We start from the raw sequence: 13,273 nt of genomic DNA on the forward strand, positions 1-13,273 counted from the left end.
AGGAAACTCTCATCAAAACACAAAATGCGAATTGGACTTTCAGATTAGCGGATTGGATCACTAAGATTCTGTGTAGTTTAAATCTACTGAGGCAGGAAACACAGACTCCCACAAACAGCAGAAGGGATTGTGGGATATGGGAGGGAGGCATGGGAGTTCATTGGAAGCACTGCTGGAGAAGGCAGAAGCGTGGAAAACAAGCCAGCATCATGAAAGTTAACCCTTTCAGACGCACGCTCCCAATAATCTTGCATTCAAATGCATGATTGTTGGAGAAGAAAATGGATTACCTGAGGCTGCATCTGAACCAGAGGGAACTGCAGGGCTGCTATCCTCTGGTGATTACAGAAATGTGGCTCCAGGACCATACTAGACTCGGCAATTCAGCTGGATGGGCTTATCTCCTTCAAGGCAGACAGAGACACTGCTGCTTCTGGAGGAGGGGGACTGTGCATTTACATCGAGAGCTGGTGCATTTACATCAATGAGAACTGGCGTGTTCACAAATCTGTTGTGAAGACCTTCTGCTGAACAGAGATAGAGTACCTGCTGGTGAAATGCAGACCTTTCTACCTGCCCAGGTAATTTTTGGCCACGCTAATTGCCACTGTCTACGTTCTGCCTTCGGCTAACAAGGTTAAAGCCATATTGGAGCTTTAGGGTGCCATTTGCATAGCTCAAACTTCCCACCTTGATGGTGCCATGATTGATGCTGGTGACTTCAATCATGCCAACCTGAAAATGGTCTTACCATGGTTTCAAAAGTATGTGAACTTCGCCACCAGAGGAGAGAACTCCCTGGATCAGGTGTATGCCAATGTCCCTGGTGCATACAAGGCTGCACTTCTCCCCCTCCTTGATTACTCAGATCACATATCTGTCCTGTTAACCCCGGTGTACAGACCATGGACAAAGCAGCAAACTAGATCAGTTCATAGGGAGATCAGGATGTGGCGGGTGAGGTGGGGGGTGGGGGGGGGGGGTTGGGGAAGGAGGCCAGAGCAGCACTGCAAGACTGCTTTGAGACCACGGACTGAAGCTGTTTCAGGGAGCCGACCACCTACAATGGTCATGTAAGCATAGAGGAGTACACAAGCTCAAGCTGACTGGCTACATCAGCAAGTGCATTGAGGATGTCACCGAGATCAAATGCTTCATATCCAGGGCTAACAGAAACCATAGTTGGATGCGGAGGTCTAGGCCCTTCTCAGAGCTCATGGTGAGCCCCTCTGCTGGACTTAACACTGTTCTACAAACATTCAGCAAATTCTCTGATTTTTGTATTCAGTTCTTCTAACAGATTGTGCTTCTTTCTATAAACAGCATTGCAACAGTTGTGTCAGTTTGAAAGATGGTGCATACACTACCCAGCTTTTCCCATTCCTGCATTCCACTTTTAAAATTGTGCAGATCGTCAACTTTCTCAGGGCAACCACAGGCAAAGGAGAGTTGATGCAGCCACTGACTTCACACTCATTCGAAACATTGTCAATTCATTCAAAGAGATATGCAGCCGCAGGATCATCGTCTATTAAAATTTGATTAAACAAAGAGAATATCTCAAAGATAAATGCAAAAAAAAACTCATAGACTTCAGAGTACAAAACCTTGTCATCAATTTGACTAACAAGTTAGGTTTTCAACACATGTAGCCAATTTGCAAAGGCAATTTAGGACCTTTGAAAGTTCTGATAAACAGGGCAGCAATAATGAATTGTTTCCTTTGCCAAGACCAGTACAATGGACCAAGTCATTTAATGCGATCAATGTATGAACACGTGGAAGGATTAATATTTTTGGAGATCGTGATGGGAAGGTAAGTCTCTCCAATATCAGGAGGATTAATTGCAGTGATGGAACAGAACTACAATTGTTGGAAACAAGCTGAAATTGGAAAATAAGGGGCTACAGAGAAAGGTGAACTTGGTCAGCACCATCATGGGCATTCGTCTTCACTCCATTAAGGACATCTTTAAAAGGAGGTGCCACAAGAAAGCAGCCTCTATCATCAAGGACCCTCTCCATCCAGGCCATGCCCTCTTCTTACTCATACCTCAGGAAGAAGGTACAGGAGCCTAAAGACACACACTCAACGTTACAAATAGAACTTCTTCCCCTCCGGCATCAGATTTCTTAACAGACAATGAACTGCAAGCACTACCTTACTTTTTTTTCCCCTCTTTTTAACTATTTTTAAATCTTGCATTTATGGAACTGTAATTTATAGCAATTTTGCACATGTAATGCACAATACTCCTGCAGCCAAACAACACATTTCATGACACATTTATGACAATAAACCCGATTCTGATTCAGAAACATTCTCAGAATAAAAGGGAAAAAGATTCCAGGGAATGATGCGAGAGAAAGGTTCCTGGCAGAAGCCTATCAATTCCACACCACACACCCCCCAAAAAATTATGAATGTTCAAAGTCCACAAAACAGAAACAGTGAAGTAGTTGGGACTCTGGGGTAATGTGAAGGACATTGAAAGTTATGAGAAAAGGGCAAGGATTTAATAATGTCAAGAGTAGAATTTTCAAGCACAAATAGAGAAAAGAGGAGGGGAAATGCAGTGCCATCGTCAGTGAAGATTGAATTCTTCAAATCAATGCAATGACAATTTACACTATTGAGAAATAAGGAAATGACAAGCTCATGGCTACAAATGAGGAGGTTGCTTTGAAGTACACCTCAAACTGCTCCCTGCATATTAAATACAAATCAATGGTAAAACATGAAAGTCTGCAGGTACCGTGGTTGAAGTAAAAACACAATGCTGGAGAGACTCAGTAGGTCAAACAGTGTCCATCATATCGCAAAGAAAAAAGTACATAACCAACGTTTCGGCCTTGAGCCCTTCATTAAGGTATCGAAAAATGCCGCAGGCATCTGAACAAAAATGTAAGGAAGGAGGCGAGGGGGAGGAGCATGGCCCTGAAGGCAGGAGGTAAAGGTGGAGAAGGGAGGGAGGGCACAGCAGCAAGCAAGGGGAAGAGGGATGGGGATGGGGAACTGACAGGGGGAAGGGAAGGGAGAGTAGGTTAGCATCAGACAGAAAAGTTGATGTTCATGCCATTCGGCTGGAGTGTGCCCAGCGACGCATCACCCTCACCTTGAAAACACAGAATAGGAGATGGCTTCGCTGAGCACCTTTGCTCTGTCCGTACCAATGACAGGGACCTTCCAGTGGTCAACCATTTCAGTTCTGCATCCCATTTCCATAATCACGTCTGTCCATGGCCTCATGTACTATCCCACCAAGACCACCCGTAAATTGCAGGAACAACACCTGATTTCCATTTGGGCACTGTCCAGCTGGATGACATTAATATTGACTTTTCCGGTTTCTGCAAACAAGCTCTCCCCTACCTCCCATTCTCCCTGTCTTCTTTTCCTCAGCTCTCTACCTCCTTCCCTTCCTATTCATTTAGTCATCTCTCCTCCCCCTGCTTGCTGCTGTGCCCTCCCTCCCTTCTCCACCTATTACCTCCTGCCTTTGCTGCCATGCTCCTCTCACCTCCCCCCTTACCTTTTCATTCCGATGCCTGCCAACATTTTTCCATACCTTGATAACGCCCGTTATGTATTTTTATCTTTGCTATATGAAGGACACTGTTTGACCCGCTGAGTTTCTCTAGCATTGTGTTTTAACTAATCAATGGTTTCAGAAGGGACAGGTGGATGAAGGCAATGGGGAAAAAAGATGACAATAACATTGTAAAACATTCCAAGGAGGTGGACTGCTTACATTCAACTATGACTTAAAGTCAAAATTCCAAAATGGGACATCAACTGAGAGATAGTGGCAGGGTCAAGGAGAAATGAGGTGGTTGTGAGAGTTCTTAAACAGGTACAACACCAGAGTGAAACACAAAAGTCTGCAGATGCTGTGATTGCAGTAAAACACACAGAAATGCTGGAGGAACTCAGCAGGTCTCGCAGCATCCATAGGAAGTAAAGTTTTGGGCCTGAGCCCTTTTTCAGATATAAGCAAAAAACAGGAAGGCATCTGAATAAAGACTGAAGAATGAGAGGGGAAGAGACAACAAAAGGTGTTAATTGGATATGATAAGAGGAAAGAATGATTTGGGCTATGTGAAAGGAGAGGGAAAATGGAAGAGAGAGAGAGAGAGAAAGAGAGAGAGAAAGAGAGAGAGAGAGAACTAGAGGAAAGGAGACAGGGGGACGAAGATGGGGGTGGGGGGGGGGGGTTTGCTTTCTCTCCCAGTCTTTATTCAGATGCCTGCCTGTTATTTGGTTACACCTTGAAGAAGGGCTCAGACCGAAACATCAGGTAAATATCTTTACCTCATATGGACACTGCAAAACCAGCTGAATCCACCAGCATTTCTGTGTTTTTACAACACAACAGACAGATGTAAAGACTGCAGATGCTGGAATCTTGAGCAAACAAAGAATTAGTGGAGGAACTCAGTAGGTCAGACAGCAAAAGTTATGATTTGATATGCTCCTGAGAGGGGAAGAGTACGAATGATAATTGGGGCAGGGGAGGGAAGTACTGAAAAATCCTAGACGACAAAAGGAGGGAACAATCTGTGCACCATTGTTGGTGATTGCCTGGCTATCCACTGAACAGAATGGGCAGAGACAAACGATATAGGAAAAACATACAGTAATGTCTGGAGGAACTCAGCAAGTCTCGCAGCATTCAAAGGAGATAAAGATATATTACCAACGTTTTGGGCCTGAGCCCTTCTGTAAGATACAGTAAAATCTCTAATATCTGGCACTATGGGGATTGGTTGATGCCAGATAAGTGTTTTTTTCCGGTTGCTTGAGACTTACTCTTACAATGCCTAACTAATACACCTGTATTAAGAATAAACAGTTTAAAAGACAAAATTACTACACTGTACTTACACAGTCCAAACTTCACTTGCATAAATATATGAACTTCAAAGTATTTTACTTTATTTTCAGTCACATTCTTTAAAAATATCTGCATCTGCAGGCTCCTCCCTCTTCACGGAACTGCCCGAAAGACAAACAATAACATTATAGATAATTACACATATCCTCCCCCAAGTTTACAGATGAAGCCTCAGATCAGGGTGAATTCTACTAAGCAGGGATAAGGAGACACTTTAAGAGTTACCCCAACAGCAAGTGGGATCAACCAGCTCTTCATCCTGGGCGACACTTGCTGTTTCACACAACTTTATTCAAACTGCTGCTATGAACAAAGCACGACTAAGGCGCTCTGCTGGTTGAATATCTGCTCCTATCTTCACCATTTACTTTTGCAATTTTAAACATGTATTTTTACCTATTATTTCATTCTTAATCATTTTAATTTTTAAATTTTATTTTCCTCAATTTTTTTTTGCCAGTTCCTTGAGTCTGCCGGTTGCCTATATTCTGGATACCAGGGGGTTTACTGCACAAGCCAAAAGCAGGCAGGTGTCTGAATAAAGACTGGGGCAGAAAGGTGGAAGAATGGCAGGGGAGGTGTCCAGACCCACAGGCTAAATATGATAACTGGATATGATAAGAGGAAGGGTGAGAATTGATTTTGTCTCTGTGAAAGGAGGCAGAGGGAAAAGAGAGAACTAGAAGAACTAGGAGGTTCGAAAATGGGGGTGTGTGGGGAGTGCTGTTTAACAGAAACCCTCCCAGTGGGAGGGTGCCCAGATGAAGTGCCCAGATGAAGTGCTGTTCCTCCTATTTCAGTCTGGCAGAGCATGAATACCATGGACAGACATGTCAGCCAGGAAATGGGATGGGAAGATGAAATATGACAAATGTCATCGAGAATACCAGGCCATACATCTTGGAGGAAGAATTAGGTAATAAAATACTGGACAGAACTTCAACAAATAAACAAACAGAGACACAATGATCCAAATATACAACTCACCAGCACAATAAAGCTATCTTTAAAAACAAAATTGAGATATCTAGATTGGACCACAGAGCAGGTATGCAAGTCCAGGGAGTTTTCATTGTAGGGAGAAGAATTTAATGTAAATGTACCAGACTAAGTGCAAGGAGGGGAATGGGGGACAGGGCAAAGAGCTGTCGGAAAATTCAAGCAGATCTTGTGCACCTTTCTTAAACTATGAAGGATTTGGTGAAATGGAAAACTGTTTCCTGCGGGCTTGTAGAGATTCTAAATTCAGGTCAGCATTAACTTACAAGGAGAAATTTGGACATCCGTTCCTGTGCGGGTGCTGGAGATGTGATTCTGTCAGCACTTCCCCATGCTCTCTCCAACCAATAATAATAGTTCGCTTTGAAGAAACCCAGCAGCAATTACACATAGCAAGATCCCACAAAGGTAACTGTCATTATCGAGAAGTGAAAGTTTGTGGTGTGGACAGAAGGCATGATACTATCCCGGGAAGCAGCCCTGTCTTACAAACTGTGCTGCGATCACATTAGAGAGTTCGAGAGGCCTTAGTTTAATGTCTCGTGTATCAGGGCCCAAAGAATTCACTGCACTTTTTGCGCTGACGCTCCCAGCAATTTTATTTGGAGGGGGGGGGGGTTGGGGAGAGGGGGAAGATGGAATAATGACTTCGGGGAAGTGAGAGGGACAGGTCGGTGGGAGAAGGTGAGCGCGGGGGAATGGGTGGGCAAGGTGAGTTTGGGGAATGCCACTGTGTGTGACTGTAGGTTCAGGGCACCACGGCTCTCAGCTGTGGCCAGTCTCCGTGGCAAAGGTCCCGAGGAGTCACTAAACACTCACCTCAAGTCGCTGCAGAGTGCGGCCGCTTTCCGAGTGCCAGCTCCGGCTCTCCTTTCTCCCCCTCCTCGGGGGGGGGGGGGGGATCTGTATCCCACGCTACCTGTGCAGGAATCTTTCCTCTTCCTTCTCGTTCTCCCAGGGCAGTCTTCTCTCTCTCCTTTCCCTGGGCTGTCTCCCTGCCTCTGTCCCCGGTCGCCGCCTTCTTCAGACTTTCAGGAAGTTGCCAGGGTAGTGACGTGCTCAGGTACAGCCCAGCACTGAAACTTCACTCGTCACAGCCCCCATCGCCTTGCCTGCAGCCAGCCTCACCAGAAGCGACCTACATTGGAGACACAAGAAGACGTTCACCTCGCAGCGTGAAAGTTCAGCACTCTTGGCCAAGGAGGGTGGAAGGAGGTTCAGAGCTGCATGGGCAAAGGACTCAGAGAAGCTGTGCTGAGGTCAAACACTGATAGACCGGGGGTTAGGGCCGAACGGCCGGCTCCACCTCCTGTTCCTTCTGAGCTCTTAGAATAAAATCAAAGCAAAAAAAATGTCCAAGAAGAATGATTCAGGCAGAGCAGTTGACATTGTCTGTCAGCCCGTCATCCGAATCAGAATTGATTGTAAAGTAGGGAAACACGTAAGCCTGAAGGCACCAGTGGGTGCAGTAAACACCTGGAGAAACTCAGCAGGTCAAACGGTGTCCTCTCTGTAGCAAAGTATTATCAAGGTATGTTAATCAAAGTTATCTTGATAAAAGGCTCTAGCCCGAAACGTCGGTTTCAGAATTTATTGTCTTGAAACATGACATAAAATTTATTGTTTTGCACCAGCATTATTATGCAAATATTGCTAGGAGAAATAGGAGCAGGAGCCGGCCATCCGGCCCATCAGGCCTGCTCCACCGTTTAAGGAGATCATGGCTGATCCGATGATTGGCTCATCTCCACCTACCTGCCTTTTCCCGTATCCCTTAATTCCCCTACTATGTAAAAATCTATCCAAGCTTGTCTTAAATGTAATTACTGACATAGGCTCCACTGCTTCAATGGGCAGCGAATTCCATAGATTCACCATCCTCTGGGAAAAGCAGTCCTCATCTCTGTCCTAAATCTATTACCCTGAATCTTGTGGCTATGCCCCCTAGTTCTAGTCACCCCCACCAATGGGAACAACTTACCTACCTCAGTCTTATGCCTTATTCTGTCTTTCATAATTTTTGACATTTCTATCAGATCCCCTTTCATTCTTCTAAATTCGAGGGATTGCATCCCCAGATGACTCAATCTCTCCTTATAGACTAATCCCCTCATCTCTGAAATCAACCTGGCGAACCTCCTCTGTACCGCCTCCAAAGCCAGTACATCCTACCTCAAGTATGGAGACCAGAACTGCATGCAGTACTCCAGATGCGGCTTCACTGGTACCTTGTACAATTGCAGCATAACCTCCCTGCTCCTAGATTCAATCCCTTTAACAATGATGGCCAACATTCCATTTGCCTTCTTGACTGCCTGCTGCACCTGCAAACCAATCTTTTGCAATTCATGCACAAGCACTCCAAAGTCTTTCTGTAATTTCTTTCCTTTTAAATAATAATCTAATCTTCCATTTTTCCTTCCAAAATGGATAACCTCATACTTACCAACACTGTACTCCATTGAGCAGCACGAACAAAGCACTCAGTGAAGTGGTGACTGACAGGCCAGGGGAGAGGGCCAAACAGCTGGTTCTTACCTCCTGTTCTTACTCACCTCTAAAAAAAATTTCTGAACAATGACCAAGGAGATTAATGAAGGCAGAGCAGTAGACATTATCAGAATCAGAATTTATCATGAACATGTCACAAAACGTTGTTTTGCAGCAGTATCACAGTGAAAATATTGATATAAATTACATTTTAAAAATAAATAGATGAGAAAATAAGAGAAAGTGAGGTAGCATCAGTGGTTCATTGTTCATTCAGAAATCTGATGGCAGAGGGGAAACTGTCCTTGTGCTGCTGGGAAATCCTCTTCAGGCTCTTCCTGGTGGCAGCAGCATGAAGAAGGCATGGTCTGGGTGGTTGGGGTCTTTGAGGATAGAGGCTGCTTTCTTAAGTCACTGCCTTTTGTAGATGATCCTGATGAAATGAAGAATGGTAACATACTAAATCTCAAACTCCTCACGAAGTATAACCGCTGGCGAGCCTTCTTCATGATTGTATTGACATGGAGGCCCCAGGACAGATCTTCAGAGATGTTAATACCCAGGAATTTAAAGTTCTTAACCCTCTCCACTACTGAGCCCTCGACGAGGACTGGTTCATGTTCTCCTGGCTTCCTCCTGAAGTCCACAATCAGCTCCTTGGTTTTGCTAATGTTGAGGCAAGATGAGTAACACCACTCATCTCATTGATCTTTCTTCGTCCTGTAGGTTTCCTACGACTATGGCCTCCTTTGGACTCTGCTCAAAGACCTTGTGAAGCAGGCACATTTTAGTTGGTACTTCTCTCCTACCGACTACATAAAAAATGTTTTATCATGTTAGTCTGTTGACCCCCCCCCCCAAATATGCTGTGGACCTGGGGGGCCGGATGGACTCTGTTGAGAATGGCTGGTTGAGATGGATTTTAACAAGGCCTTTGACAAGGTCCCACATGGTAGACTTATCTGGAAGGTCAAATCACATGGGATCCAAGGTGAGCTGGCCAGTTGGCTTGATGACAGGAGAGAGAGAGGGTGGCAATGGAGGGTGCCCTACCCAGATTGGAGGCCTGTGACCAGGGGTGTGCCATAAGCATCTATATTAATGACTTGGATGACAATGTAGATAGCCTTAGTTAAGATGTAGTTAGCATTAGTTAGGATGTAGTGAACCACCAGTATAACACATTCGAGGCAGACGGTCACCTCTACCACTTTTTAAGGGTCCCTTTCTGGGTCACCAACATTGTCTCCATTTTCCAGAGGGAAATGGACCAGATGGTGGACCAGAACATGCTCAAGGCCACATTCCCATGCTTGGACAATGTGACCATTTGCATCCTTGACAAGCAGGATCAAAATGCAAACCTGGAGAAATTTCTCCAGACAGCCAAGGCGCTCAACCTCACATATAATGAAGTGAAATGTATGTTCTGCACATCATGCCTGACCATTCTCGGTTGCGTCGTGGAACATGGTGTCATTGGCCCTGACCCCGACCGTGTGTGCCCTCTGATGGAGCTCCCACTCCCTCACAGCCTCAAGGCCCTGAAGAGGTTCCTGGGGTTCTTTTTCTATTATGCCCAGTGGGTCCCCAACTACGCTGACAAAGCCACTTCTTTCCCACTCTCAGCAGAAGCTCGGGAAGCCTTTGCCTGCATCAAAGGGGACATCACCAAGGCCATGATGCATGCTGTGGACAAATCAACCCCTTTCTAGGTGGAGAGCGATGCCTCCGACTTTGCCCTAGCAGCCACCCTTAATCAAGCGGGGAAACCCATAGCGTTCTTCTCTCGCACCCTACATGGCCCTGAAGTCCAACACTCCTCCAATGAGAAGGAAGCCCAGACAATCGTTGAGGCAGTGTACTACTGGAACCATTACCTGGCTGATAAGCAATTTACCCTGCTGACTGACCAATGTGCAGTCACATTCGTGTTCCACAACAAACTGCGGGGTAAAATCAAAAATGACATTCTATACTGACCTTGGAAACTCAGAACCTTCAGATGCCCTGTCCTGGGGGACATGCACCAGCTTACAGTCCAACCAGCTCCAATCACTCCACAAAGGTCTGCCACACCGGTGTCACCAGGCTTTTTCATTTCGTCAAAGTCAAAAACCTCCCTACTCCATTCACGACATCTAAACCCTAACTAGAAACTGCCAGGTTTGCGCCAAATACAAATCACCTTTCAACAGGCCTGACAAGTCACAGTTGATCAAGGCCATTCACCCCTTTGAGTGCCTGAGTATGGATTTCAAGGGGCCCTTGCCCTCCTCCAGTCGTAACCTGTATCTCCTCAACGTTGTTGACAAGTACTCCTGATTCTCCTTTGCCATCCCTTGCCTATGATATGACCACGGCCACTGTTAAAAATCTTTACCCTATTCGGGTACCCGAGCTACATCCACACACTTCCGCACCATTTACCTTTCCCCCGGGAATACCAAATGCCGACATGTCCCCAACCGACTGGGAACTGACAAGGGCACCAAACCCGGCACCATGACAGTCCATAAGGGTCAGAAGACCACTGGACCGGCTGAACTTGTGATGGATGCTGAAAACTCCCGGGACTTTTCTTTTAAAAGAGGGGGTGCTGTTAATATGTCACTGGCTCTGCATCCCTATGTATAGTTGGCCCGCCTTTTCTCTGAAACTCTTCCAGATAGTAAAGGTGGTTACGCCCAAGTCCCTCCCTTAGTACGAGTCCTGGAATCGGGCCATAACAGGAGCATATGTCTAGTCTTATGGTAATAAAAGCCTCTCGTTCTGCAACTCCAGCCTTTTTGTGTAATTGATAGTGCATCACTTACTATTTGATGGAGGACCTCAGTTTTCTTCAGGCTGACTTCCAGGCCAAACATTTTGGCAGTTTCCACAAAGCAGGACGTCAAGCGCTGAAGAGCTGGCTCTGAATGGGCAACTAAAGCGGCATCATCTGCAAAGAGTAGTTCACGGACAAGTTTCTCTTGTGTCTTGGTGTGAGCTTGCAGGCGCCTCAGATTGAAGAGACTGCCATCCGTGCGGTACCGGATGTAAACAGCGTCTTCATTGTTGGGGTCTTTCATGGCTTGGTTCAGCATCATGCTGAAGAAGATTGAAAAGAGGGTTGGTGCGAGAACACAGCCTTGCTTCACGCCATTGTTAATGGAGAAGGGTTCAGAGAGCTCATTGCTGTATCTGACCCGACCTTGTTGGTTTTCGTGCAGTTGGATAATCATGTTGAGGAACTTTGGGGGACATCCGATGCGCTCTAGTATTTGCCAAAGCCCTTTCCTGCTCACGGTGTCGAAGGCTTTGGTGAGGTCAACAAAGGTGATGTAGAGTCCTTTGTTTTGTTCTGACTACCAGCCCCCCCACATCTCCATCGGGCACACAAAACTCAAAACGGTCAACCAGTTTACCTATCTCGGCTGCACCATTTCATCAGATGCAAGGATCGACAATGAGATAGACAACAGACTCGCCAAGGCAAATAGCGCCTTTGGAAGACTACACAAAAGAGTCTGGAAAAACAACCAACTGAAAAACCTCACAAAGATAAGCGTATACAGAGCCGTTGTCATACCCACACTCCTGTTCGGCTCCGAATCATGGGTCCTCTACCGGCACCACCTACGGCTCCTAGAATGCTTCCACCAGCGTTGTCTCCGCTCCATCCTCAACATCCATTGGAGCGCTTACACCCCTAACGTCGAAGTACTCGAGATGGCAGAGGTCGACAGCATCGAGTCCACGCTGCTGAAGATCCAGCTGCGCTGGATGGGTCACGTCTCCAGAATGGAGGACCATCGCCTTCCCAAGATCGTGTTATATGGCGAGCTCTCCACTGGCCACCGTGACAGAGGTGCACCAAAGAAAAGGTACAAGGACTGCCTAAAGAAATCTCTTGGTGCCTGCCACATTGACCACCGCCAGTGGGCTGATAACGCCTCAAACCGTGCATCTTGGCGCCTCACAGTTTGGCGGGCAGCAACCTCCTTTGAAGAAGACCGCAGAGCCCACCTCACTGACAAAAGGCAAAGGAGGAAAAACCCAACACCCAACCCCAACCAACCAATTTTCCCTTGCAACCGCTGCAATCGTGTCTGCCTGTCCCGCATCGGACTTGTCAGCCACAAACGAGCCTGCAGCTGACGTGGACTTTTTACCCCCTCCATAAATCTTCGTCCGCGAAGCCAATCCAAAGAAGACTTACTATTTGCATTATAATAAATTCCAGCATTTTCCTAACCTGTAGTTTCCTGATTTTCAACTCCCTCCTCTCTTGAATCCCTCTTTTCTCTTTTTGTTTCAGATTCCAATATATTTAGTTTTATTTGTTTTCACATTCTGTATTTCATTTAAACAATCTTTTGTTTTTTGTTCTTTCTGAGGAAGATAACCTCATATTCACCTAATTGTCCTCTATTTGCTTATTTTTTGCCCACTCACAACCTATTTCTATCTCTGCATACTCTTTACATCCTCACCACTTGCTTACCCACTTTTTGTGGCATTAGAAAAGATGCTACGGAACTCAGCAGCATCATCATTCATACGGATTATAAATATTGGAGCCCACAGCATTGATTCCCTTGGTACATCATCAGCTACTGCTTGCCAATCTGAAAATGACCCATTTTTCCATTCAGGGCAGGGATAAGAAAAAAAAAAGAGCTGGTGAACTTTCAGAATTCTCCAAACAGAAGGGCTGTGGATGATCAGTCACTAAGGCAGAGAAAAAATAGGTTTTTAGTAATATGGTGGAACAGGCTCAAGAGACCAAACAATAGTTTTCTTTCTTTTTATATTTTTTTAAATTTTTCACACTATGAACCATATCAACCAAAATATGTACAAACGTTTCTCATTAAATTTACACAGTGGTCTTTTCTCCCCCTTCT

At 45.6% G+C, this 13,273-nt stretch overlaps 1 protein-coding gene across 2 annotated transcripts in view; it reads right to left on the minus strand.

Moving 5' to 3' along the window:
• The window catches only part of LOC138764116 (protein kinase C delta type-like), a 108,946-nt gene extending 101,980 nt beyond the window's left edge, over positions 1-6,966 (minus strand). Inside the window, exons 1-2 of one of the 2 annotated variants that reach the window (XM_069939519.1) lie at positions 6,714-6,966; positions 4,886-4,996 (exon numbers count right to left, since the gene is read on the minus strand). The gene's annotated coding sequence lies outside the window, so the exon portion shown is untranslated. The remainder of the gene's footprint in view (positions 1-4,885; positions 4,997-6,713) is intronic. The other variant, XM_069939518.1, reaches the window with a different exon arrangement.
• Between the last annotated feature and the right edge of the window lie 6,307 nt (positions 6,967-13,273).

Source organism: Narcine bancroftii, chromosome 5, assembly GCF_036971445.1.
Source record: "Narcine bancroftii isolate sNarBan1 chromosome 5, sNarBan1.hap1, whole genome shotgun sequence".
Classification (NCBI taxonomy): domain Eukaryota; kingdom Metazoa; phylum Chordata; class Chondrichthyes; order Torpediniformes; family Narcinidae; genus Narcine; species Narcine bancroftii.